Source organism: Mchenga conophoros, linkage group LG5 (assembly GCF_057382185.1).
Source record: "Mchenga conophoros isolate Kocher_MC1m ecotype Shallow Benthic linkage group LG5, M_conophoros_male_GT1.1, whole genome shotgun sequence".
Taxonomy (NCBI): Eukaryota; Metazoa; Chordata; class Actinopteri; order Cichliformes; family Cichlidae; genus Mchenga; species Mchenga conophoros.
Genome location: NC_140530.1, coordinates 34,336,289 through 34,363,701, shown reverse-complemented (window position 1 = coordinate 34,363,701; position 27,413 = coordinate 34,336,289). Strand labels below are relative to the sequence as shown.

The window sequence follows — 27,413 nt, the reverse complement described above, 5'->3', positions numbered from 1 at the left end:
TCTCTTACACACACACATGCACATTTACACACACACACACGCACAGCCTTTGTCCTGAGTATGCAGTCAGGCGGGAAGGAGAGCTATTACCACAGGGCCAGAGAAGCATGCTCATCTAAAGGACAAATGCTAACCAGGCAGACTTTCCTCATCCCTCTCCCTCCTGCCCTCCTCTCCGGCAGCTCGGTGCCCTCTAACCTCGCTACCAGTACGGAGAACAGAGAAAGAGGGGATCTATAAATCCACCCCCTCCTTCCCACTTCTCTCTATTCCCCCTATTTGTCGGTGGCAGAGGAGAGGCGAGGCTGGAGGTGGTGTGTAGCAGGTCTTCAGAGTAAGCTGTGATGACAGGTGTCACTGGGTCTCATGGGCAGACCTGTGACGAGTGTCCTGCTCACTTACAATCCTCACTTTGGCGCTTTTCACAAGTCACGAACTGATGAGTGCCAAAAGAGGGTACGAGGATTCATTTGCCCGTTTTGTGTTCCCTTAAAGCCGGTCTATGCACTGGGCACTTGCATGAGCACACACAGATGAAAGCACATGCAGTCCCATAATGCCAAGCATGTGAAGTGCACCATTTCTGCACAGAAAAACTTAGATAAGTGTACACATGTGCATGAATCTGCACACACACCCTCCCTCAAGCCTGGCACTACACACACGCCGGCTGCCAAGCCAGTTTAGTGTAGTCTGGGAGAGTTGCTCTGTCTCAGGGCAGGGACAATGCAAACAAAGCCTGTAGCTCCTCCATACAGTTGTTAAATCAGCTCTCCCTCAGGAAAAGAGAGAAGAAACTCAAAGGCACGTCTGTCTCATTTAATATGATTTACAAAAAGGTTTTGTCGGGTGCAGAGAGCTTGTTCACACTCCTGAAAGTCTGCTCCGATGATAAATGATGACCAAACAACTTCATTTAGGGTTGTTTGTGTTTCTAAATGTACATGGACTGGTGTTGGCTTTTCATAAAGCTGTACAATGGGTTCTGTGAAGCAAATTAATTGTACAAAAAAACAGCATTGACTTGCTGTTGCCATTAGTGTAAGTGCCAGGTATTCCTTGTTATGTCAGTTTGTGTTGTTATCATGTGAGCTCACAGGGTTCTCACACTTAGCATGTGATGTAAAAGGAAAAAAGAAACAGCCATCAGCTCCGGCACAAATTATTCAGTGTTAGAGAATAGTGCTATTAAGGCTGAATTATGGGAGCGATCAGCATTAAGAAATCAAATACGTGAGTGTGTCTACCGAAGGTATTCCCTTTCACCTCAGTTAATGTGATGCTAGCTCAGCAGTTGAGAGCTAACCTTTTTCTCTCCCAAGAGCCCCGGCTCCTCGAGTGACGTGATCACAGCAGGACAAGGCTAGGATATGTGGCCAGGGAGGAGCTGACCATTCATCAGATCATGGCAATTAGTGCATTTCCATTTCACATGGGATCTCAGCAGGGATACATACTCATGAAGTCCCCCTTTTCTATGTGAAACAGGGGTTGGCCCGGTCCTTCTTTTATCCTGGAGCCCTGTTCAAGGAGGCTAATGAACATCGGCCTGATACCTCTCTACTCCAGGAGGGCGGCTCCTATTCAACCACAGTTCCTTCTGTGAAAATACATTTAAGAAAGGCAGAGTCAAAGCCAATTCAGCAGACACACCACTCCTCTCCCGCTCTCATGCCCCACTGTTTTTTCTCCCTGCTGTGGCACACAAATGGTCAAAGGCCAGTTCTACCTTTTAACGCTATGTCAAGCTCAAAGGGAGGCTCGCAGGGGATATAGAAGAGAGCTGTGTTTATTTAAACATGTCTTTATAAAGCAGTGGGGGGACGTGTTAAATACAGTCTGGAATGGCCTCACTGTACTTACCAGGACATGAAGAAGTGAAGCTGCAGTGTTGGCTGCTGCTGCTGCTGCAGGCCTCTTAGGTGTCACTGTCACTCAGGGGCTTCCTAAAGCCTCTTTAAATGCCACCAAAGCTCTTTAACTACACTGTGTCAGAGTGTCTATGCATGCATGTGATCCTACTGACAAGATTAAATTCAATCTTAACTTCTTTAAATGTATTATGATTTGAGAATATACCATTACTTTTTTTTGGTACCGACTTACCCAATCAATTATAAATACAGTAAATGTTATTTTAAAAAAAGCGTTCTCTATGTTGTGCATTTATCACATAACTGTCCTTTTTCCAAGAATAGAAGATCTGAATATGAGTTAATAAAGCCAGTGACATTTTCACCATTCACTGAATACATTTCACGTGTGTCTAAAATGCCAAGCAAGTATTTATCACTGCCTTTTACATAATATTCAGTTGTAATTTAATTATATAATTTCTAATTTAATAAAAGTGCTTTAATTTTTTATTTTATTTTATTTTTAATTTTTGCATCTAAGTTCTTTATCATATTTGGACTTTGTAAATGTAACTCAGTTTGACAGATTCACCGAAGAGATTCATTCTGATTACACTTTCTTTCACTAAAAATCCTCGCCTTATTGATTCAGTCTATGAGAGTAAACATGTGTTTAGTTATTTTTCCATGGCTAATAGCAGGAGGTTTTCACGGTTGACATTGTGCAGAACTGCAGGAAGATGCAACCCTGTCCGTTTGTCATGCCTGGAGTTCATCACAGACTTGTCATTGCTTTGATCTTCGACTGCTAAAGCGCCTCATAAGAGCCTCCCAAACTGGGTTAATTTGTGCTAATAACGAGACTGTTAATGAAGACCTCCACTGGTCATTGGCTTAAACTAATTAATCACTGACCTAGCTTAAACGAGGGGGGGTAATTGAATAACTAAACTATGGACAATGATTTCCCTGCAAATTTACCAGGGTTGACTTTGTTTGTGATGCAAACATGTTTTTGTTTGTTTTTATTATTGAATTTTATCACTATAAAAATGTATTCATAATGTTTTTTAAGGAGTTTTATTAGGTAATAAATAGATTTAATATCATTAGCATTAACCTGTGGTGTGTCCATGCATCATTTTGTGGGGACACTGTAATTTGCTCTAACAACTCCCTGCAAGCCCATCAGGCTCAAGGAGGACATTTGCATTTATGCAGATTAAATTAATCTGTTGATCTCCATGTCTGACTAATGAAGAAGACGTCATGTGTGGATGGTGAGTGGATATGGATGTCTGTGCGCGGACGGGTTAATTAGGGAAACTGCGCTGGGCTTCCCAAAAAGGTCACACATTGCCATAGGCTTGAATACATTCTCTTCTCTTGACATGCCACAAAGTGACAAGTGCAATGACAGTTTTACTATTTTTTTATCATATATATATATATATATATATATATATATATATATATATACATACATACGTATATGTTTAATAAGTCATCTTAATTATTTACTTTAATTCATTCAGTTCACGTAATTTGCATTAACAAATACCTTACTCTTGTACTCATATATATTTGATGTATTTGATCTGCCTTACAGTTCAAGGACTGTATGTCTTGTATAATGTGAATTTAACACTTAAAAGTTTTAAAAGTCTTGATTAGTGTAAAAAAAAAACGAGACTTTAAAAAAAATTAAATCAAACTGCAGTTATCCCATTTTAAAATGTGGGTGTGAAAACATTTTCCCTGCTTCATGTTTTCTTTAGCTGTCTCTTCTCACTTCCCCTGATCTGTCTGATGGTCATTGCTTCCTTGTCTCATCAAATTATTCAAATACAGCCTACCTGACAAGGCTCAGTCACTGGCTGCTATTCACACATGGACAACAGATTTTGTTGGTTTTCAGACAGAAAACAGTAGAAAAGATATTGACGCACACATTGACACAACAGAGTAAGATAAGAAAATATGATGTGAACTTATTTTGCTTTAACAATCTCTTGATTATTTAGAAAACGGAGGCAATAACTTTCTGGAAGAAAAAAAGACATTTTAGCTCGATCTCTTGGCCAGGATCACGTTACTTTGTTCACAAATGATTTTACTCATGAGGTGATTCTTATTCTCCTGCAGGACCTTTGGGGTGCTCTCCTTATTGGTTTGGGGGAAACACACAGGCAAAGACAACACACCACAATGTAACATTTTTTAAGCATGTGAAAGAATTTCATAAACATTTTCAGATGGTATCATATTTATTAATTAGTGTTTCTTGTTGAATATTTATTTTTATGGGGTTGTTATGCTTTTAATGGACAGGAATAATTCTAAGAAAACAGGAAACATGGGAGAAAGAGGCAGGGAGGGATGATATGCAGTCTAATTAATTAAAGAATACATAAATTATATTATTTATCTCACCATTTAAAACTTTTAGCATTGTATTTTTTTATTTTTTTATTTTTTTTAAATATAGTCATTTATATCTTAATAAATGCCCTTGTATCTGCATAAAGTAACACAAACAGGTGGCAATAATGGATAGTGGAACCTAAAGTCTAAACTATTGGTACACTACATGTTCAGAGTACCTCAAGTGTTTGTAGGATTAAGCCACAAGATGAAGATGATCCCTCAGAACAGCTCTGTATTTATTTGAAGTGACCCATGTGAAGAAGTGGATGTTTACCAGCAAAATGCCTCCCAAAAAAAGCATTTGTTGATAGACACACTAGCAGTTAAATTAAAAAAATCATTTAATAAATGAGTTAACCTCAGCTTCCTTATTAAAAAGTATTATTTGTGTTTTACCAGTGAACACTTACATCCACATTTCTGTACAAGTTTGTCATTGCAGGAGTACTACTCTACTATTATGAGGCTTATTTAAACTGGTAAATTGTAAGCAGTCCAAATTACAGGTGTGCATCATTGATCCCAACCAAACCATACAAATATCTCACTGTTTCTTTCTTTCTTTTTGTCTTTTAACCATTTTTTTTCTTGTAACTGGCTTAAATTGCACAAAGTTCACCAAACAAATACAGGCCAGAGCACTCACAGAGTTTGCATCCTGCTCGAATCCTGCTCATATGCTACATTCTCATTTCCTCTGCATCTAGGTGTTGCATTTTCAGGAATGCAGATATCAGACAGTCAATCACATGGCAGCTCAGTGCATTTACGCATGAAAGCACAGTAAAAGAACAAACAAAAAACAAAAAACAAACATCTACAAGCAGAAGGTTTCTAGGTGAAAATGCTTTGTTATTGCTAGAAAACAGTGCAGACTGCTAGACTGCTTCAAGCTGAGCAGAAGGGAACAGTAACTCAACCACTCACTGCAACCAAGATGTGAAGAAGAGCATTTGTGAAAGCACATCACACCGACAGACTCAGTCTGACAAAGCACCATTGAAATAAAGTGGAACAGTTGATTTACATTATGAATATGCATATGCAGCCATCAGAGTGTTGCTCTGATGCCAATATGGACAAAAATCTCACAGGAATGTTTGCAGCACCTTCACACAGAATTAAGAGAGGGACTCTAATGCAGGCAAAAGGAGGCCCAGCCCTGTGCTAGAAAACATATCTGGTGGGCATATAAAAAGTTGGATTTGGTCTCAAAATTTTGTCATACCTTTAAGGTGAGGTAATGATAAAAACTTCATAAAACTTCATCTTGAGTGTGCGAATGTAATTCTAATATTCTAGTATTCAAGCAGTCATGTAAATGAAAGATTGCAACAGTGTATGAAATTCCCCTTTGACAGTGAGTTAGGAGTTAGATGCATTTGAGATGTGAGATCCTGTTGATTTGCGCATACAGCTGTTCCCATTAGGTCCTGTAAAAATAAGTCAGCTTATTTATACAGAAGCTTTCTAAAAAAACAAACTTCTAGCTTCTTTTAAGAGTTGTTTTGGCAAGGTATCTACTCGCACCAGCCTTGAAAAACACCTGAGGGTTCAGGTAGTAGTGAGTGGGCCGGTATTAACAGATTTCATACCAGCCATTGTGGTGCACCATGGCTTGGAATGAGCCAAATCCCTCTTTGGGTCTGCCTAACCAAACCACAGCATCTCACTTTGTTTGAATAATATAAAAAGAGAACTTTGTGCTGACACTGAAAATGAAACAAAGTAAACAAGCACAGTTTAAGTGACACAGCGGATTCAAAAGATAAACATGTATGACTGAATAAATGGATTACATGTTCCCCTTGACAAAATAGCTTTCTGCACCTCTGGGATTTTTGAGTTTGCCAAGTGTTGACTGCCACACCCTACCAAGTGAATAGATCTGGAGTACAGGGGGTGTGCTAACTGATCCTTGGAGTTTTTGAGCAGTGTCAGTAATATTTTCCTACTGACGATCACCAGATTCATTATGTAAACACTATGAGGATATAAATCCCTCATGATAAACCCCCAATAACAGTCAGTATATAGTTTGAAGATATTCAACATTCACCTTCAGTGGAAGAAAATGAAACTTTTCTGCTGGATAAACCAAGAGCAAAACTATTATTATATTGTATTATAGCATTTCAAGCTCCTTAATGGTTGGTTGATCATAATGTAAATGTTGGATTGGAGAAAAAGAGATTTAAGATGCAGCTTTAAGATGTGCATGTTATCTTTCTCTGTTTTTTCTTAACCTTTTGAAGTAGAACAAATAAATAAGGAACAAGGAACAAAATAGTTCCTTGATCTCAGCTGTTGCAGAATATGCAAAGAGGATTGGCCCCGCAGATGCGGTGAAGTGGCGATATTAGTTTCATGGGCGTCAGTGCTGGCAGCTCCACTAGAGATGGGGAGAGCAGGGCGCGCTGCAGCATGTCTCTGTTACACATGCATTATTTAAAGAACTGTGGGAATTTGACACAGGATCCAGGCTACTGCAGTGCACACTTTGTAGGTGGATAGAGGAAAACTTTAACTTTGAGTATCAGGTTTTTGAAAAAATAAAATCTGAAGCTGAAATTTGTTGTATTTGCTGAGTTTGTTTCTTTGTGACACTGGTGAAGCTTCTTCTGCATAGTGTAAGGCGAGAAGCAAATTGTCTTAAGCAGTAGGTCTACTAGTAATAAACTGATCAGCATAAATCAGCATTCTTCTGCATGTACACATACACCTTTACACACTCACAGTCTCCTAGATGATACCCCCTCCCTGCTGTCCCCTTTGATGTGTGGACTTGGCAGTAAATTCTTGGGCTCTTTTATGCTCATTCCTATTTCGATTAGTGAGGTTAACAAGCTGCTGCAGCTCAGGCTAATGAGACTGTACCACGAAGAGGGGTCATCAGAGGTGGGGTGGTGGTGGTGGTGGTGGGGGGGGGGGGGGGGGGGGGGTAAGAATGGATGACTCAGTCCCCTTCCTTCTTTGTTAAATGAGATGGAGGGGGAATCCTAAACATGTGCTTTTCACTCATGTGTCATAGAACAGACAAGAGTATGCGATTAAAAAGAAACAAGACAATGAATTGTAAAAACAGTGGACACTTAACCTCTCTCTGTCATATCAAGCACATTAGCTTTCAAAGTAAGAACAAGGCTGTTCTTACTTTGACTGAGGTTGTTACTTGTTAGATGCATGCACACGCAAGCGTACGGCTTACTAACATGGGGCCTTATGCACCCAATCCCGCTGGGGACAGATGGGCAGACAGAGAGGGGGGCCTCATTAAGGCAGGATGTACCAGGATGCAGTAAAACCTCTACTTTCCTTTCCTGTCTTTCTCCTGTGCTTATTCACAGCACACAGTGCTTTCTGGATATCACAAACACATGGTAGGGGAAGAGACACGGGATCACTTGGTCACACAAACAAAGCCATCACACATTATTCTATTGTGTCAAGAATATTCTAGTTTAGCTACCTGTTTCTTAACGGTGGAATTGTTCTAAATGTAGTTTTCCAAAATATAGTGTCCCTGTAAATTATGGTTCCTATAAAACCCTTGTATCATTTTACTCCCAGGATGCATAGCATGTAAAACAAGTATTCTCTTGTTGTGTCCTGTGTGTGTGTGGATATTTCACAAATTCCCTTTCACCAACAACAGGTGTGCCTACTGCTGTATAGCTTACTGCTGTATAACAACACATAGCTTAAATTATTTGCATCTGTTTTTAATATTCTAGCATATTAATATTCTAGTGAAATAGTGTCTCAATAAAAGTTCAAAAATGTCTTCTTTTTTGTAGGCAGCCTTTAAAACACTATGGCAGCCCTGCTTAATGGGGTCTGCGGAGCAATGGGAATGACAACTCTGGCTGTATGGGTGTCTCCAAACCACTCATGGCAAAGTTCAGCTGGGGTAAACAGCTGATCTGGCACACCTGCTCTGGGAACCAGGATAAAAGGTGATAGCACACTCTTTGTCGGTTCTGATTTTCTTTTAGTTTAGGTTCTCAACACCTGGCAGTCTCCCCATTGTCTCTCTCTCACACACACCAACACCACTGATGAACAGACATTTTTCAGTTTGCTTTTTTGTTTATTTTGTAATATCTCAGTTTAATCTTTCACTGTCATGTCCTTTCATTTTTTTGTTGTGGCATGGGGGCTGGGCCATAGCAACATGCAAAGTGAAGACAGGCTTTCAACTTTGAGAAGATTAGCTTATTATGACTCATTTTTGTAGGCCTCAACATTATGTATGAAAACATTAACCAGCCCACTGGAGCCTCATTACAACATACTAAACATTTTGTGGGGCTCAGTATGCTAGCAAAACAAACTGAGAGTCTTGCATTAGTGTCCCCTGGTGACCAAAAGGTTAGGCTGTCATTTAGCCGTTATGGTTACATACTGTAGAGATCAGCTGTGATTGCTGGCCAAGTGAAAAGACAAATGAGTAAATGATGAGAAGTGGTGAACTTGTCTTGTCTTGTCTCTAGCAGCATCAACACTCCCCTGCCTTGTCCGTGGCCGTCTGCGGTGTTGTCCTAATAAGGCCAATCAGTGCTGACACACAGCATACTGTAGTGTACACTCAGTCCTCAAGTATCCAGCCCCTGTCAGTCAAGTTAAGAAGGTGGGAAAGAACCTTACAAACATATGAACATGGTAGGATATAGATTCTTCCTTTTATCCTTTCATTTAGTCATTATTCTCCCTCTGTGTTCCTGACCAATAACAATGCATGGGCTCAGTGTGAGACAGACTTTCTGTAAATTTACAGACACAAAGTTGACATGCCTGTTGCTTAGAGCTACGGAGAGGACATTGATCTCTGCAGAAAGAAAGACAACGTAGAAGAGAAAAGACAGTGATGCTCAAAATCTTCAATATGGGGATTCCGATATAATTGAATCGAGCTGCACCTCGGGGGAAATGAGTAGGGCAAGAGGAGGGGTTAGCGGAGGCAGAAACAGTGGACATCAGGATAATAATGATAATTAAATTAAAAGGTTACTCACCTACTCAGTCACTCAAGGGGGGAGACAAACACTGCTCCTGGAGATGCATCTTCCAGTCAATGAGACCTATCACAGCACTGCCTAATTGAGGCCATGTATGTGTGTCTAATGACAACAAGGGGATTGGACCCTCAAACGCCTCCCAGGGGCTCCACTTCTAATTGGTTAATTAATCCAGAGCTCGTCTGTAAAGCCAGGGGCACAGAGTAGAAGAGGAGGGAGAGAGGTAAGAACAGAAGGCTGGAGGGATGTGTGTGTGTGTGTGTGTGTGTGTGTGTGTGTGTGTGTGTGTGTGTGCGTGTGTGTGTGTGGTGGGTATATGTTTGTGTGAGTTGGAGGAGCAGAGGCAGGCAAGTTTGACAATGACATCAGCAGTGTCAGAGTGGATATTATCCCTTAAAGCTCCACATATCTCTCACTAAGTCTGGGGGAATAAAAGCTGCCTCTTTTATGAGATCCTCCTTTCATTCTATAATTTCACAGCATAGATGATCATTGTTTATTTATTTATGTTATGTTTATATTTATGTTTTTATTGATTGTTGTTCTTAAACTCTTCAATGTTCCTTCCCTGTTCGGTAGAGATGGGTTACAGTAGGCTGCAGGGAAGGGCAGCCATGTAGAGTCCTCGTCTGGGTGATAGTCACTGAAAGAGACAAGTTTGTAATTTGCCCTTAGACGTAACACATCACATATTGGATTCTTGCATAATATCCTGGTTAGATGAGGTAAAATAAGAACTGGCAATCATGATCGAACTAAAATCAAGCAGAAATGATCTAAATTGGTTAGTGTGTTTTGCTTTATTCAGGACCAAACATTTATTTCTGAGATGAGGCAGCTTCTTTGTAACAGTGAGGACATTGTTTCCAGCTCAGTGGTGTGTTTTTGCTAATTTGTTTATCATGACTGCTGTTTGTGACTATTGATGATCTTTTTTTTTCATTCTTGGCTCCCAATTATTGAGAATTGAGACCATTTTTCAGAACTAGGAGACCTTTGTATATAGCGAAACATTAACTTTTGAGTATTGACCACAGTTCTGCTCTCCTAGTGGCCATTTTTTACAAAGATTGCAGGATTTTTTCCTTTGTGTGATTACTGCTGTTGTGTGAGTAACTGTGCTGTACTGGTGTCAGTTCCTCTAAAACCACATCAAGCTGGTATTTGTGTTTATTGCTCAAACTGTATAAATTACTTCATATTCACAGACATAATGGAGTCAAACCACAAAATTGTACACATACTCAGGCACCCATATATATACAGTGAATGAAAAATAGAGCAGACATACCAGGAAAATGCAGTCCAATCACAATGTGTCTTTAATACCGAAACATGCACACACACATGCATAAATACTCTGTATGAACACTACATTCTGAAGTGTATGGAGTCTTGTGTGTGTGTGAGCAGGGTCAGTGAATACAGTTAAAGGATTTTGATGACTGAGAGATTCTGTACACACACTTCTAATCCCGTTCATACTGCTGGTAAAACAAACACAAAATGAGGCAGCTGCAGCACAGAGAGCACTGAAGATACAATCCAAAACTGAGCACTGTTTTGGAGAACTACAATGTCCCAAAATGCTAAAGACGCAGTCGATTTCCGTAATTATTTAATTAGAATAATAAAAAATAAGCTCTGAATATGTTAGACAGTTGAACACTTTTTCACCAAATAAATAATTAGGGGTTTATGTGTGCCTTAAGAATTATTTGCATATGATCTGGAAATGTACATTTAGGCTTTTTCTCACATGTATTAGTATATTGTATGAAATCACTTTTCACATAGCTCTCTTTAAATTGAGAAGGAGCAAGAACTGCATTTAAAACTGCATTTAAGGCATGTAGCCACAAGATTATTATTGCTCATATTACCTGCTTACCAAAATGTTGGTATAATACAGGGTGTATCAAAAATAATCTGCCAATTTCAGACGTCTTTGATTCCACAGCCGTTTATGATCAAAACATGTACTGTGAGAAAGTGGGGATTCGTGAGTTTGACCTGGTTGTCAGTAGGTAGCATAACAACTGCAGTGGCTGCAGTGACTCCAGACATGCTTGAAAATTATGGAATGAGCTTAATTATTGCAGAGACTTACACCAGGCATCTGGAGACACCTTGAACACTTGTGAACAGATTTGCATGTAAAACTTTATAATTAGTCATGTGTGAAGTGTTTATGTCCATTACTTTAAAAAATGTAGCCTTTGATTTGTTTTTGATCCTTTTTGATATACCATACATTGTTTTAAATTGATTCAACATAATAACTGTATTCCCAGTGTCAGTTTCTGTTTACGCCTCCCTATTATCGGGCCACATTCGATCCACGAGTTACATTCATAGAGAATGGAGCTACATTGTCCAAGCAAGGACACTTTTAGGATATTTCTACTATTTCTCCCTTCATTATTATGACAGTTATCTTGACAGCACAGCTGTCATTACGATTACTGCCTTTGAGTCTTACTAATGGTTGTGCAACATTTTTCCAGCTGATAGGCCTTCAAACACAGTCTGTTACTCCAACTCGACTTTCTGGATCACGTCTCACTACTACCTTAAGCAATAAGCCCCATCAAAATAGTCCCTTCTACTATTTTAATCCATGGTTGTTTTTATTTTGAATCACAACTTCCTTGTACTTCAGAGTTACTTAACTGTAGATACACTGTCCTGACCTGTTTTTGTCTTATTTAAGCACATTTTGAGCATATGTTGCTTTGCAGTATAGCTGTTTACTTTTCTTCACTTGTTTGACACATGGCTAACATATTGTTATGCTTTATGTTTCATATGTCATGCTTTTCTTTTTCTCGTTTTTTTAACACACATCGTGGTGTTTTTCTGTTGCTTTTATTAATATTTATTTTCCCAGACACACGAGTCATTTTTAGGCAAAAGAAGACCAACATTCACCAATCCCTGGAATACTCAAAGTCAACAAAAACAAATGATTTCTGTAGTAGTTGAGCTCTAAAGATGAGCCGTGGTGGTCTACGAGAAAAACATGGCCCCGGTCAAATCAAGTGTTTGTCTTGGACACTTCGGCCCTGAGGCAAAGACAAGTGCAGCACCAAGCAGACTGTATGTGACATGACAGAGCTCCAAATAAAACCAAATGGACACACACACACACACACACACACACACACACACACACACACACACTGCCTGGAAAAATAGTGTGCATGTGGTCAGAGTGTCAGTCATCAAGGTGTAAACGATGCCCACATGCTCATACATGCACACTATGTTCTATGTAGACATGTAAAGCATACAGGAAGTCGTGTTCCTCTTGCGTGCATTCTATCCCCTTAGCATCTTTCTCCCTCAAGCCCTTCAGGTCAGGGATGTTAAAGTAAAACACATGTACAGTAAATAGACACAAGCAAATCAGGGCAAACAGAATAATGGCTCTACATTTGTAGTCTCTGTAGCATCAAATTTTCCACTGAATTTTCCATTAGAAGCAACTGGAGCCAAAATGACATTGTTTCAAATTGTCCAATGTTTGTTAGTATTTATCTGTCAGTGTCTGCATGTCTGAGATTGTGTTTAGAAGTTTAATGTTGGTCTTTCACTTATTGCAGTGTGTGTGTGTGTGTGTGTGTGTGTGTGTGTGTGTGTGTGTGTGTGTGTGTGTGTGTGTGTGTGTGTGTGTGCGTGTGTCGCCTTGTTTCCTCATACATCAAAGAACAAGGCGAGGAGTGTCAGAAGTCATTTGGCCACGATGGAGCCACACGGCACGCTGCCATTCACTTCGAATCAGCCACACACTGAGAGATCCAGCTCAGCCTGTAGGGGATGGCCATTGCTATACACACACCCACACACACACACACACACACTATCTATCTATCTATCTATCTATCTATCTATCTATCTATCTATCTCTCTCTCTATCTCTCTCTCTCTCTCTCTCTCTCAATATATGTACACATATATATCAAGAGACAGAGAGCGATTCATTACTCCATCTCATTGTGGCTCACAGACACACAAAACACAAGGGCTCCAGTGCGTCTCATCACCCAGCCTCTGGTCACTCCTCTTAACCGGACGGAACACACATGCCTAAAAGAAATGCAAAGACACCTACAATCCACATAGACTCATACTGACACAAAGATGTCAACTAAAACACACATTTAATACACATGCACATGCACCAGACAAGTGCTGTCTCTCCAGTTTATTGTCTTTCCATCCTACACCATATCAGAGATTTCTTTACTTCCCCACTGACTTTGCTGTCTCCCTCCTTCCTCTCTAACCCCCCCTCTCCCTTTCAGAGATTTCAGAGAAAATAGCTAAGGGCCAGATTAGAGGTTGGCTGCCTCTTTGCATTACCAGCAAAGATAAATATTCCCAGGATGACTCCCATTGCCTGGAGGATGTTTATATGTGTACATGCTGCTCTACATCCCAAGACACACACACACATTTGTGGACACTGACACATGTACGTATGTGAGCACATGTGCAATTCTAAACACATGCACTCTGTTGTTATTCACTTTTGCTCAGTGCGACAGGGTAGATCAAGCATTTGTCTGCCTTTTACAGGCTTTACAACACTGTTACCTGTAGATGTGTTTGTGTGTGTGTGTGTGTGTGTGCATAGTGGCCAGGTGATGAATGCCAACAGCTGGTCTGTGATGTCACTGTCACAAGCTTAAGGAAGAACGTGGAGATGACACTGTGGGCGACTGCCATTCCAGGAATGTTTTTTTTTATATGATCCAGTTGGTTATTTAATTACAGTTTGGCAACACTCAGTTGGAATGATGATTACCATTGAATATCTTACTAATTTTTATTATAGTACAACATAGCATATTTATCTACTTTCTGCCCTTAGACAATTTTTATTTTTATATCAGCATTTTTAAATTTGTACGCAAGTTTTAATAGACAACAACATAATATGTGGGCCTGTAGCCACAAATATCACTTGCAAGATGCTATTATACTGCCTTCCTCGTGATTTACCGGCTCTCCACTAAACAAATTTACAAGTAAACATCATCAAAGGGTTTATTTGGAATCACCTTCAACATCACTCTGGGTTCTTGGCTAGCTTTGTGTTAGCATGGTGTCTGTGCAGATGCTTGCATAAGTTTTGTTAGCAGTATAATGTGGTTGTTTTTGTCCTGATGCAGTTTGCCCTTTACCTTCATGCTCTTGTCCTTTTGTGCTTAAAAATAAATTTTTAAAAAGTACTTTCCATATCTATGCTCCTCAAAAGCTGTAGACCACACCACAGTTTTCTTCCTCTGACACATGAGCTGAAAGTGAATTTTCTTCTTGAAATGTGCAGGAAGAAAATGTTTGTTTGTTTTTTTTCTACCTGTCATTTTCCTGTTCACATGCAGCACGGTGGCACGGTGGTTAGCACTGTTGCCGCACAGCAAGAAGGTCCTGAGTTCAATTCCACCATCAGGCTGGGGTCTTTCTGTGTGGAGTTTGCATGTTCTCCCCGTGTTTGCGTGGGTTCACTCCGGGTACTCCGGCTTCCTCCCACCGTCCAAAGACATGCAGCTTGTGGGGATAGGTTAATTGGATAATCCAAATTGCCACTAGGTGCGAATGGTTGTCTGGCCCTGTGACAGACTGGCGACCTGTCCAGGGTGTACCCTGCCTCTCGCCCTATGACAGCTGGGATAGGCTCCAGCGCCCCCCGCGACCCTGAAAAGGATAAGCGGAAGCGAATGGATGGGATGGATGGATGGACATGCATAAACATGGTCCATAATTACTGACAAAAGAAGATGAGCACAATTGCTGTTTGTAAGTAGGTGCTTTACACGTGCTTTCATGGTCATGTGAACTGGATATTTTGTTTGGTTTTAAATTTTACTTTTGGTTTTGTGTTTTTTTTTTTCAATTAATACCTTTTTCACTCCAATATCCTGTTTAGGTTTTTGGTAAAAATGTGTATATTATACAAATATATACAACCACAGGCATTTCCTACTTGATTTTCCTCTTTCTGTCAAGATGAAAACTGGAAAGACTAATATCACTTTCCTTATTTCCTCCCATCTGGCAATTACAACCAAAAACTGCAAAGTGTGGCATTGCTTTATGCGCGGTAAACTACAGGAGATTAGAAATAATAACTTTGTAATGATCGGTCTAGATTGCAACCAGTTTACATGATTGAGAAATCATCATGTGTTGAACACTTAGGATTTCAAAAACAATATGGAGACAGTAATTTATGTGTTTTTAACCGTATCCTTTTAGAAGGAAATGGCATGTTTGCAGCCTGGAATAAAGAATGGTTTTGGTTGCTGTTAATGTGCAGTAGTTTAGTTTAGTTTAGTTTAGTAAGGCTTAATATTAGTTTTGACTGACAGATGAATGCTAACAATACAGACAACTGGACCTTTCAAACTAGTTTGAGGCCTTGGTGTCTTTTAAACAATTTAAGTGCAATAATCGGCCAAATACTTCACTAGGAAGTCTTTTCCTTGGTCTTTCTTGGTGATGGTGTAAGCACCCTTTGCTACACTATGACATCTGAAAAACAAGTATAGAGAAAAACATCTTATTTAAGAGCAGTTTCAACAACACTATTATGATAAGTGAACCATAAGTTGTGGAGTATTCAGTTTTCCAGAAATCTAATTAATCAATGGCAATAACCATAATAATGTGGCTGAGCAAAAATAACCAACAATATTTTTCTGTTCTCTGTTTCTCTGATGAAACAAATGAACAAACAAGGCAGATAAAAATGTCTGTCAAATAAGATAGCCAATGGCATGCAGTGGTTAGTTAATGTGTTTCCTGTAAATCACTGTGTTATAATGTAAAATAAGTTAGTTTTGAGATGCAGTTAAGTTCAGGGGACATTTTACTTTCATTTCCACCACAGTGGCACCATTAATGGACTGTACAACGAGCAGGTGTGACCGCTTCCTTAGTATTGCCAGTTTTAAAGTCTGAAGTATTTAGCTGTGCGTTAGTGCAACTACCAAGGTGTAACGAAATCCACAATGATCTTAGAGAAGCAATTAATGCTGCACAATTTGGGAAGGGTTATAAGACCATTTCCAGACAATCAAAACTCAATCATTCTACAGTAAGAAAGATAATTTGCAAGTGGAATACATTTAAGACAGTTGTCAATGTTTCCAGGGGAAATTTGTCCCAGCAAATTCACCCCAGTTCTCAAAGAAAATGAAACAAACAAAACAAACAAACAAACAAACAAACAAACAAACAAACAAACAAAAAACCTTTCAGTTCTTACTTCTGGTTAAGCTCTTTATGTTTTAAGGTAAAGTCCCTGCAGCAATCTTCTGGAACAATCTCCTTTTGGACAGAAGAGAAGTGGAAATGTTTGGCCATAATACAGAGAACCACAGTTGGAGAAAAGCAAACACAGCATATCATGACAAACACCTCAAACCAACTGTCAAGCACAGTGGTGGAAGGGTGATGTTTGGGGCTTGTTTTTCGCAACCACAGGACCTGGGCCCCTTGCAGTCATTGAGTCAATCAGGAACTCCTTTGTATACCAAAGTATTCTTGTTTGAAATGTAACCTGTTCGACAGTAAAACTGAGCTATGCAATGTTATCTCAAGCACAGTAACAACTACAACAGAAGGGCTGAAAAGGAAAAGGAACAAGATGTTGCAATGGCCCAAAGTCCAGACCTCCACCTGACTGAAATGCTGTGGCAGGAGTTTAAGAGAACTATGCATAAACAGATGCCCACAATGAACCAATGAAACATTGTGAAGAAGAGCAGGCAAAGATTCACCCACAACAATGTGAGAGACTGATTTAATTCTAACGAAATTATTATTTCAAGTTATTCAAGTTATTGCTTCTAATTGTAAAGTTGGTTCTACGAGTTACTCAGTTGGTATACTTAGTCTTTCACATATCGTTTCTGCATTTGGTTTAGTTTTTGATAAATAAATAATTAGATGGTGTAATATTACATGTTTTTTTTTGTTGTTGTTGTTCATCTGAGGCAATATTTAAGTCATTTTTGGATCTGGTGAGGACTAAATGATGTTTTTAATGACCTGATATGTAAAACCTTGGAAAACATCATAATGTAAAAGTATAATTCATCCCTTTTATGTCTGCAGAGAATCACCCATAAGCAATTTTAACCTCAGACTGCATGCTTTCTCAAGTCTTGGCCAGAGTGAAACACCTTTATCATGGCATCTTCCCAGAACACTAATTACATAGAAGAGTTGTTGAAGTCATTCCTGAGCAAACACGAGAAAGCAGGAACCACATTTTGACATATAAAAGCACCAGTGAGATTTGATTACAAGTCAGCAAGGACATGTGGCTCCACAGGAGTAGACTATGCTCCAGTGTCTTTTTAGTGAGAAAAGACTGTCAAGCAGAGGTAGACTTAGACCTCCTGAAATTCAGCTTTGTAGATTCATAATTTGTTTACTCATGAAGTTCTGTGACACTGCCTGTAAAAATTTGACTCTTAACTGATTCAAATATCATAGATCTCTCATTCAAGGCTGTCTCCTTGTGTCCTTGAATCCAGTATTTGGCAACTTTCAGCATTATTACTATTCTTAGTTTACTATCTGGAAGACATATTCTTATCACGAGCAATCTTTTTGGCACAGTGCACAGAAAGTAAGTCTACTTTTTTTGCTTGTTTGTTTTTTGTTTTTGTTAAACCGGCAACTAGACTGAATCTTTTCTAGTCACTTTTTACTTTTATCTCTCAAAGCTCCTTAGCTTGGCCTAACTACTCATCTGAGTATGAAAAACAAGGAAAAATCATTTCAAGTAGCTCACTATGGTGATATCACTGAAATGACACCTCAGATTTAAACATTTGAAACATGAGAATAAGGAGATAAAGCGCATGGGCATAACTTGCTTTCAAGAGAACACTTCGGCGAAACTGGTATCAGATGTAGATAAGACAGTAAGGAAGATGCCCCCCTCGGAGGTTAAGTAAGGAGACAGTGGTACTGATTAACTGTGTTGTTTTTAACAGCAACAATGAAAAAATTTGAATTTTTGAAGAGCTAGTTAACCAATTTATATCTGAGCATTTACTCTTACGTGAAAAAATCTATACATGCTAATTATTTTATTCATTAGATGTTTGGTGGGTCATCTTGGTACTTGTCAAGTAAAAGAACCCTTTTGCTCACAAATGAGTTATTCACCATATTTTTGCTGACTTTTTAAAAATCCTTTTTTGATGTATCTGTTAAAGTGCTCTTACACTTAGGTAAAGCTTTTGTCATTAGAGATAACTACTAGGAGGTTAAATGATATGATATTTCAAGCATTTTGGATTCTTCAAGTTGTCTTATTTAATCATTTAGGAGCATGCACGTTGCTGCTGTCAGGCTTTTTGGTAGATGAGTGAGCTGGAGTGAGGCAGTTTGCGCAGAGCAGAAAATGATGAGACATGTCAGAACAAGACAGATATTTTCAAGCTGCACATTTTTCTCCTTGCTGGAGACTTCTGCCTGTCTGTTTCGACAAAGAACTAAACCCACACACAAACACATACATGTACACCCCCACATGAACATGTTCAGGATTGCGCTTACACACACTTGTGTAATCATGCATTCATGCTCGTACGTTTGTCCACTCGTGTATCTAGAGATGGAGGGAAAACACATACAAACAACAAAGTTCACCAGTGTGGCCTAGTTTTATAATAGAGAACATTTACATTCATATCTGTATTAAATTACACCTGCTTTTAGTGTGAATATAATTTAAGGCAGGCAACCTAAAATGTACATACCCTGTCAAAGTATATTCCCTTAGAAAAATGATATAGTAATCCATCCAGTGTGGTTGATTTGTCTTTGTGGTATAATACAGTGTATTCTGGTAAACTTGTATTGCTAGATATTTAGTGACTCATACTGCACTCATCCATAAACGCAGGTGCACTCATACATCCTGCAGTGTGATATCTCAAAATCAATTTCCCAACAGTCTGATAAGCACTTGTTTAAGTTGTGAAATTTATCACGCCTGCTTTCTTCAAGTATCTTGTTAATGCAACTGTGGATATGAAGGTTGCTTAAAACGCACAGCTTAATACCAGAAAGCAAAGTACGGTGCAGTGCGATGCCTGTGGTAAGTATATACTGCTTTCAGCAATTGCTTTTTAAGTAATAACAAAGACTACATTCGTTTTAAAGGTATAAAATGACTCTCTTGATAAGAGCCACCTCTGTTTCTCACCCAACAATCAGATAGTATACCGCAGCAGTTCTCTGAGTATAAACATGCTGAGATATGAGCTTTATCGCCCTCATATCACTGGCATCTGGGACCTCTCCATGCTCTCTCTCTCTCCCTTGTGCTCTTCATGCTCTCGTTTTGCTCCTTTGCCCGTTTATCCAGCAGTGTTTGCATCAGCAGAACCGTTGTAAGTGGCAGTCACGCTAATTTATTTATTTTTTCTTGTTATATATTCTGAATAGACAGGTGCATGTGAGTCTACACACAAACACACACTTTATAATGCTTGTTTACTTTATATTTGTTTCATACACAAGCAGCTGCATATAAACACAGAAATGCAAAACATTTAAGTAAGCAGAACAGATCATGGTTTTTCTTTTTTAATAAATCAATTTGGTGCGAAGGCATTTGTCCACTTTATGCTGTTCAAACATTTAAAACAAGCAAATGTGTTTGCCCAGTTTAGCACACAAGCCCTAATCCACACTATGACAGATATGATTTCCACATTTGGAGTAATATTCAAATACAACATTTAGTTTACGACATTTAGGTTTCAGTAAAACCACAGCAGAAAATAGCTTTGTTGTTTCTCTTTCTTCCTCTTCCTGTTTCTCTCTTTCTGTTGTTTAAAGAGGAGCTCTACCAATCTGCCAATGGACACTGACACCTTTCATCACCACCTTCCCTCTTTAAGCAATAACAGCGTAGTGGCCGGATGCCACGGGTAGGTACTGTAAACATTCACTCCCTTTCGCTCCCTCCCTTCAACACAATGGCGTCCAACATCACAGAGGCATGCAAGTTTGTGGCTGCCATATGCCAAACAAGGGCTGAATAAATTGCTGGAAAGGAAGGAATGAGCAAAGAGGATAAAAAAGAAAAGAGCTGCTTTTTGATTAATTAATGATTAAAGTAGGACAATGAAGGTTGAAGTAAAACTTTGTCTGTTTTTTTTTTTTTCATCTTTATAATGAATAAATTTGTTTAAACTTTAAAAAATGCAGCTTGCTAGTGTTTCTATTTGTTTTTTTGTTTTGTTTTTTGTTCGGTAGCATGAGACTGTCAAACTGCTATTCATGCAAGTGTTACAAGTTGCTTAAGTATGGCCTTTCCCTGTCAGAGATGAGCACATCTCCCTCTCTGTACACTATCCTGCACGTTGCAAACAAGTCTGGACAGCTTTGTATCTCATCCCTCTGTGGATAAACACAGGCAGGAAATGAATGTGGTTTTACAATGATTCACTCCATACTGGAAGCATTTGTTGTCAAAGAAATCCATTCAAAGCAGCTTTGGCTTCACATGTTTACTATTTTCTCTTGCTTTGGAAGATACGCATCTTTTCATTTAGCTGATTCTTACCTCAAAAAGCACCTTACAAGAGATCCTTTTGATTTTTGTAATATGGGGAGTTGTGTCTAACTCTTTTTTTTTTGTTAAACAAAGGCCCTATTTTCAATTGGGTTTTTTTAGCCAAAACTCAAGTGTCCAGTTATGTTTAGATATTTTATTTTATCTTTTGCGTACCCCTTGCTTACCGCTTCACGTTCTCGTATTTATTCTCTATCCCATATTTTTCTCTTCTGCTCTGCTATCTTTATTAGTGGAAAGTCAAAGTGCCCGAGGACAGAATTTAAACTGTGCAGTACAGCTGGTTAGAGACTGTCGGCCAGAGTAATGAGCTTTACCTTTAGCTGAACCATAAAGGCTAGTTCCTGCTTATGGGCATTCCTGCTCTGAAGTGAGGACAACACACAAACACATGTGCATGTATGCTTAATATCCTATGTCCTGGTTGTAGCAGCTATCACTTTCAGGCTTTTAAATGTTTCCCCTCATCATGTGCAACTTAACAACCTGAATTGTTATTCTCATGTCGAGCAAGTTCATCAGTTACCGAACTTGTTCCGGATTACATCATTAGCATCTTCATACCTCATGACCTTAACAGGCGGCCGCTTTCATCTGACGATCTAGTATAAATTTCAAAACCTTACAATGAAACTAATGTGGAACTGTCTCTCTCTAAATTTGAGGTGATTTACTTCTGTAGCTTCCAAAATGAAATGTGTGACTTGTCAGTGCTTTATTGTGTCTTTTTTTCCCTCTACTATTAATATTTAGTTGGGGGATTTAATTTTCTTAATTCAGATTTGTGGTTTTCCTTTATTTGTTATGTTTATCTTTTTTTTCTTATACAGTACAAATATTAGTATTATTAGGTTTATAGATATTAAAGATATTATGTTTAAATATTTTGTATTTATATTTTTAAATATTTTGGTGGATGGATGGATGCATATTACTTGTGTTTCAGTCTCTTTCAGATCACAGTTTTAGTTTTACAGCTTGGACTTTCACTTTTTTCATTGACTTCGTTTCTTTCTTTCTTTTTTTTTTTACTGAAAAGCACCCTAGAAATAGTTAGCACTAGATAGTGAATTGCTAGTGAATAGCAAAATATAGTATTAATGGTATTAATTTTAACGCATTAAAAAAAAAAAAAAAACAGCTTCAGGAAGTAAAGACAAGCAGTTATTATTACACACGGCAAACACCAGGTACTGGATCTTTCTACTGAATTGTTCAAGTAACCAGAATCTAGATGGTTTATTGTGTCTGCAAGCAAACTCCTGAATGAACTAGCTACTTTTATAAAGTCTCCCTTTGTGACTGAAAGCATGTGCATGTTTTCACTACATTAGCTAAATAAGGTGTAGTAGTGCAGTATACCGGATACTCTGTTAGTTTAACTTGACACACACAGACATAGAGTGGACAAAAAGCTAACATGTGCAGCAAATTAATATGTTCGCAAAGGTATATTATACTAAAATGATAACAATAGACTCAAACTTGTCAATCTTTAAATGTTTTTAAAAAATAAAACGATAACAAACAAAAACTGTATCAACTGATTAGCCATGATCATCCCCAACTGACTGAAGAATTATAATGTGAATGGGCCTAAATTCAGTTTTGATGACAGAAGAGTTTGTCATTACTAGCATGACAGATGCCAGAGCCTGTGAAGTATTACAAAATATAGAAATAAATACATTAATACACATAAAATATGCTCATTTACGCTCAAAGTGTTAGTTATTATTATAAATAAATTTAACTGCAACCTGCAAGCATCTGCAAAGTTTACCCTTTACTTTTTACAAAATGCAGCCCCACAAACAATTTTTTAAACCAATCAAACCTGGAAGACTGTTGGAGCTCCCAATGAAAATATCACTGAACATTGTAAACCAGTAAAATTTCTCAGACAAGAATAGGGCCAGTCAACTCTAAGAGTACAGCACTTTTAAACTCCATTGTCTTTTGGCATTTTCTTTGTATAATTCATCAGCTACTAACAAAAATAAACAAACAAAACTATTGTCTGTTGTTTAATGTAAGATAAATACATTATTTTCTTCACATTTGGAAGTATATTTGGGAGTGGAAGGTAGTGACGGGAAAACCTGAAGTCTAGATAGCAGTGGTGGTAGAGCAGAGAGAGCAGATGGCTGAATGACACTTTGGGTGACGCACCGTGAGAGCGCTGTAGATGCCCTAAAACCCACAGTGAAAGATTACAAAGAATTAAAAAAAAAATGGAGACTAGTGACTGATAGTGAACGCTGGCAAAAGGATCATTAGACAAGAGTTGTAACATTGAGAGCATGAAAAAACATGACCAAAGAAATAGGTCAGCAAGAATAGGATTTAAGACTAAAATAGAGAAAGTAGAAAATTGCTTAGTGAACTCACACGTAGACGTCATGAACAGTGAAGAGAACATGACCATTACTGCGGCCTTATCCTTTATTTCAGCCATGCGTTCTCAGACTTCATTCTGGGCTCGGGAATCAGCCATGTGCATGTCAGTGACAATGAAGAACTGAGCAGCGAGACGGAGACAAATCAATAATCCCTGCTAAGCCATAATCCCATTAATGGTAACAACAATAAGCAGCAAATGTTGCTTCATGGGATTTTTTTCTGTTTTCTATTGATTCACAGTAGACTTAATGGACTGCACAAAAATGTTTGAGAAAGAAGCATCTGAGCAACTAATGAGACTACTTATCTCCTGTTGCGATACCCCCTGTGGTCATGAATTTTGATTCTGGTAAACTGGTAAACAGTACTATGCATAAACTTTGGTACGTTTTGTGTTTACAGGTTTGTTTGTTGACCAAACAGCTTGTTCTGATTACTGCACTCAGACCTAGGTGAACAAGATTTGCCTGTATGTTGGTTAGCAAGGGGAGACGGCAGATGCTTTTCATTAAATAGATGAGTGGCGGCAACCATCCTGTGTTAATTTATCTGTTTTTGTGTGCGAGTAAATGAGGAAGAAGTAAGGGCTTTTTACTGGTGGTGGACTCTTTGTACGAATTAGCTTATATAAAATTGTGGGAGACCATCAAGGTCTCTTCTACAGCTAATTCTTCTCCACTCTCTGAGAGTACTGAGATGTGGCAGGTTGAAAAGAATTGCAAAGTATCTTCATTTTGCTGTTGACACTAGGAGAAGCCAGCAAAGAATCACGTATTCCCCGAGAAACCAAAACATCTGTTGTCTGTGAGAAGAGAGCACCAGGATGAGAACAGGGACTGAGGGGTCTCTACAATCTTGTCCACACTGGCAGTGGCTACAATGCTAACTAATTGGAAAGAGGCCCATTCATGAGCAAGCGGAGGAGGGGCATCTGCGTGGCAAGCCAAAGAGGAAGGAAGACAGACCACCTCATTCCCACAGGATGAGGGGGAAAAAAGGAAAAAAAAAATAACAAGAAAACATCAACCAAAAAAACAAAAAAGAAAGAGTTGGTCCCCCTCTTCCCTCCCTCTCACCCGCCTTTCCTCTGTAGCTCTTCCAGTCCCAGACTCCAGACTAGCTTCATCCTTGTAATTTAGATTAATTTCTTCCACATTTTCCTCAGGGATTAGGCAGCAACCCCCCAAACCCCAGCACTCCTACCCCCAGCATACACACAGCATGCATGCACGCACACCCAGCTCACCCCCTACCATAGTTGCTTAATGCTCTCATTATTGAACTTCTTTCCACCAAATATAACTTCACCCTACCCCCAACCTTCGCACAAAAACAATCACTCACAAATGTAAAACCTCTCAACTGAGATCAGTGTGGATAGCTTGATATATGATTCTACTTATTATATAAAGAAACCATTATGTCTCATTTTCAGCTTTATTTGGTTCAATACTTAGAGTCAACTCAGAATTATTATTGCTGTTTTCAAATGCCGTCAACCACGCACTGCAATAAACATCCTTTGCAGCAATTACTAGCCAAAGTGGTTTGTCACGGAAAGATGAACCTCTTTGGCATCTTTAAAAAGGTTTCTCATAAATAAAAGGTAGAGGTTGCCTTGGGAATAATTATGGAATTAGGGATAACAAAACAGCTGCTATAATAACAGATACACAGTGAACATATAAAAGGCAGTGACTATTGTCAATACACAAATTAGCCATGGTCTTTGACAACTGTTCACTGCGTCGCAGCAGCCAAATACTGACAGACTTACTGTAACTCAGGTGTTCTTTAATGCCAGTGAGTCACTCTGGGAGTAGACACAAACATTCCTCAGCCATACCGGGAAAGTAAAGCAAAGACACATTTGCTTTACGACTATTACGTTTTAAATATATTTACATTGACCAACAGTTAATTACACTTTCCTCTTCAATTTAAAACGGCCAGTCCATCGCATCATGTACAGTAAATACTAACTGCTGGCCTAGATGACTTTAAGAGGCCACATTTGCCTCTGTTTTTCTTTGGTCTTTTCTTGATTTTCTGCATTTTTCTAACACACATATATTATCCATTATATGCCCCATCCCCGCCCCCACCCCATCTGTTTTCTTTCTTCCCAAAATATATTTTTTCAGTTGTTTTCATTTACAAGTAAAATTGCAGGAGTGAGAACATTATCAGACTGGAAACAAAGAACTGCCTTCTGCCTGTGTGTTGTAGGGGAATTCTACTGAGCCCTGCAGTAACTAAAACTACATGCATATACACACATTATTCCACATCTTTGCAAAACATTTTAAATTGAAAAAAAGCTGAATTTTGTTTGGGTAAGTTGCCACATGTGTCATAATGAATAATACAGTAACAAAATAGAATTCATCTTCAGTCTGGACTAAACATAAGAAGCCTTTTTCTTTCTAGAGAAACTGATATGTAAGGTCAGTTTCTATTAGTCATATTAATATGGGTATTTCTGGGATTTTTTTTCTATAACCAGTATATAAAAAAATAGTTTGACTCCAACACAAAATAACTTACTCCCCACCCCCTACTCCAACGAGGAGTCGACAGTGAACGGAACAATGTCACAGAACTTGAGGCTAGCCTTAAAGTACAACATCAACTCATTAAAGGTGTAATTCCTCTGCTGTTAAGATCAGATTCAGTACACTTACTTCAGTATGATTTATATTTTATCCTGGTATGTTCTTGTGCTTTTCCCAGCACTGATGCAGACCATGTTGCATCAACTTTTATCAGAATGCATCATCTCTAATACTTTTAGTCAACTCGCTCTCCATATAGCTCCTCATTCCTTACTCTTATTCCTCAGTGGCACCAAAATGGCACTATTAATCATGTAAAGACTGGATTGTTCCTATTTTTGTCCAAATGAGAGACACTTTTTTTATATTAAAATGATCATCTGGGTTGTGTGTTTACAGGGCCAGGCGTGTTTTAATTCAGATTTCTGATTTACACTACTACTCTCATCTGTGTGACTTGTCACTTATGACATGGAACGTTAAGGCTATGTTTTAACTCATAAAGTGGTTTCAGTGGTTGGGAGCTGCAAGCAAGCGATTAGTCTGACTGCAAATGAGCCTTAATGTACAACAGATTTCAAAGACAGGGAAGGGAAGCGGTTAACTAAAAGGGTAATTGTAAAGTTCTAAGTGTCCTCGAAACAAGTTGGGCAGAAATCTATAAAAAATTGTAACAGTAAGAGCATACAGTCAACTTGTTAGGCTAATAAGTAATAAAAACCAACAAAAAGATTGTCAAACAAGGTTTAAAAAAAAAAAAAAAAAAAGGGAAATATCACATCAAGTTGTCTCCTTTTTGGCCTTTTTTCCGCTCTTACAGTTTCATCCTGTGACTTGGTTTGACCTACATGGAAAGGTCATTCAGTCAGAGCTGGAATAGAATACAGCTACAGTTCAGTGAATCTGGAGTTGACAAGTAGCCTCGGGCATCCTAATGAGGTCTGAAGATTATATTAACATGTCAGATATAATCTCTAATATCTATTTTTTGAAAGAAAAAAAGTACATGAGTTCCTCTTCTTTCATAAGAGAAAAAGAAGTGAAGGTAACAGGTAAGTGCAACAAGTCTATGCTCGCCTCCTTTTCCCAGCTACATTAGGCGTGTCGTAAGAGAATTACTCACACGGTCTCACAGTTGAGAAGAAAACGTTTGACCAGTTGCGATGTTGCCTGTGTTTTGGAAAAACACGTACAAGGAATTAAACAAAGCCGTTCACCTGATGTCAAACGGAAAATATGATCATTGTATATGTAAAATCAGGTCAGTTTAACAACTCTGCTGATCATTTGACCAGCTCCAACTTTGTGAATGTGCTCAGTTCGAATTGATTCTACTGACAATAAAAGATTTGGGGGGGGGGGGGAAACCCCCCCAAAAAAAACAAACAAAACAAATGGGACGTGTGTACTTAACAGCTGACATCTGCCAAAACAAACTTTGTGATGTGACAAAGAGACGGCATAAAGAAACAAGGTCAACCTCCAATCAAATCCTCAGTGCTTCCTCAACCATTTTCAGCCTGTCATCAAAGGCACAAGA

The 27,413-nt window shown here is 38.7% G+C and overlaps 1 long non-coding RNA gene across 1 annotated transcript; it reads right to left on the bottom strand.

Moving 5' to 3' along the window:
* Positions 1 to 14,674: 14,674 nt before the first annotated feature.
* On the bottom strand, positions 14,675 to 19,144 carry LOC146574972 (uncharacterized). The gene is made up of 3 exons (XR_014892584.1): positions 19,090 to 19,144; positions 16,578 to 16,639; positions 14,675 to 15,004 (listed from the first exon to the last, which is right to left on the bottom strand). It is a non-coding gene; the product is annotated as an uncharacterized LOC146574972 (long non-coding RNA).
* Positions 19,145 to 27,413: the final 8,269 nt, after the last annotated feature.